A 2538-nucleotide genomic window follows, 5' to 3' on the forward strand; every position below is an offset into this window, starting at 1 on the left:
TATCACTTTACCTGATTCTCCGACAGGAGAGTCTTCTCCTCCTGAACTTACCGCCGACATTCATGCTGTAGAGTCATCTACGGCCAAATCAAAAAACGGTGGAAAGAAGAAAGGAAAGAAGAAGGCTAAAGCAGACAAGGTTCCAAAGGAGAAAACTGAAAAGTCAGAAACCAATGACGAAAAACGCAAACCTCGATATCCTTGTCTTATTTGTGAAGAGGATCATTTTACGAGAGATTGCCCTCATCGGGCCGAGGTTGTGAAAATAGTCAAAGGTTCTCCCACTCCTGCTGTGTTAAAGAATCCATTTCCAGAGCAGGAGAATAAGATGATAGGTTCTTCTTCGAATGCCAGGGAAGAACCCATTTTGATGATGTCTCATGTGAGGATTGCGACTCGATCGCAAGATTATGGTAGTAAGGCTCCTGTTGATGGTAAGGAAGCAGAATCTTCTCACTCTAACCCATCAACCTCAGCTCCTGGTTCCGATCCACTACAGATCGAAAAACCTAACCCAGACTTAGTGATTAAGCCGCCCGCCAAGGGTGTACTTCGAAGGTCTGCTTTCAATCCACATGCGAGAGCAGCCCAGAATTACAACATTGTTGAGGACTTAGCTGTTTCACCTTCAGCAATGTCGGCACTCGAAGTGCTGCAATCATGCCCAGCACAACGGAAATTGCTTTTGTCGGCTATCGGAGCTGTCGATGTTCAGGACCCGAACCTAATAATCTTTGATCTAGAAAATAGTACGCCACGTCTCCCCCATCAAATGGCTTTCCAAATTCCAGTGATAGTCAAAAACAGGCCTATTCATCAGACTGTGATTGATGAGGGAGCTTCTACGTGTATTATGTCGATTCAATGTTGGAGATCGCTTGGTTCTCCTTCGTTGAACCAATCCCCCACCATCCTTAAGGCCTTTGATGGCCGTGGGTTCCGTCCGTTTGGTATTCTACAAGAATTTCCTATAGGGGTAGAAGGTAAAACCGTTAGTCTGGATGTGGAAGTGGTTGATGCCCCTCTAGACTACAACCTTCTTTTGGGTCGAAGTTGGTCATATGCTATGACAGCGGTCGTTTCATCGGTCTTCAGAGTAATTAAGTTTCCATATAACGGTAAGATCGTGACTATTGATCAGCTGACATACTTTTCATCCGACCCAGCCTCTTCAGAGAGTATCCAGCATGTCGGTAAGACGACAATCCCTTATAGGGACGTTGGTGTAGGTTTAGTTAAGGATTCCGGTTTACTGGGAACTTTTCCTCTCCCTCCACTCAACGTAGACCCTTCATTTGCGACAATTCATATGATTACATCAGAAAACATTATTTATGACGATCCTTGGATTGTCCCATCTGACTCTGAGATAGACTCATTCGGTGATGCTATGCCTTTGAGTCCATATGAAGTTGCTTATGAAGCTGTCATGTCTTTTACTGACTCGCATTCAACCGAAATCGGCCAAATGAATGTGGTCAGTGCAGAATCACTTTTCACCTCAACCTTAGACCGGATAGCGTTTCCTGAAGTCGTGTCATCTGACGAACAACTTCGCGAAATCCTAAGTGTAGATGATCTACCATGGGAGGATCTCCATCACAGATCTTCGTTTTTACCTAAGGATGATGCATTTGAAAATGATTTTTCATCTATCTTTACCGCTGAATATGTCAAAGACGCTCAGGATCCAACGAAACATTCTGATTCAGAGTTGAATTTGGGGAATATTTCTCGTACTATTCCCATTGATATTTCAGTGAAGCCCGGAATCGAGGAAAACATTCATATAGGTGCCGCTTGTACAGAAGATGAAACCCAAACTTACAAGGCCCTATTCCAAGAATTCCGCGACGTGTTTGCCTGGTCTTACGAGGAAATGCCGGGAATTGATCCTGCCATTGTTGTTCATGAAATAAAGACCTACCCGGATGCTAAACCCGTCCGGCAACGGTTGCGTCAGATTCACCCTCGAAAAGCGGCTGCGATTAAAGCAGAAGTCGAAAAGCTGTTGAAAGCAGGTTTCATTTATCCGATCCCGTTAATGGATTGGGTATCGAATATTGTTCCGGTTAACAAGAAACAAGGAACAATAAGAATCTGTATCGACTATAGGGATATAAATCGAGCTTGTCCAAAAGACAACTATCCTACGCCTTATATCGATCAAATTATTGATGATTGTGCCGGAAGTGAACTGTTTTCCTTTATGGATGGCTTTTCAGGCTATAATCAAATCAATATTCTACCTGCCGACCAACCACTTCATGCACTCACTGTAAAAAGGAGGGGCATGATGATGAGCATTGTTGGATTCTGCATCCAGAGCTGAGACCTAAGAAGTCTGAGGGCAAGAAGAAGAAGATAGCTGCAACTATTCAGAGAGATTTGGGTCAGACTCGAGAGATGAAACAACTATAGCAGTCACAGGTACAAAAGGTAAGAATTCTGAAGCATCTACTAGTAATTCTGCTCAATCTATTATTGATGAAGAAAATGAGAGAAAAAGACATGAGCTTTTCCATATTCGAGTTATTT

The sequence above is a fragment of the Pinus tabuliformis genome, chromosome 9 (assembly GCF_031772625.1).
Source record: "Pinus tabuliformis cultivar Carrire ecotype Pingquan chromosome 9, CPIR1, whole genome shotgun sequence".
NCBI classification, from domain to species: domain Eukaryota; kingdom Viridiplantae; phylum Streptophyta; class Pinopsida; order Pinales; family Pinaceae; genus Pinus; species Pinus tabuliformis.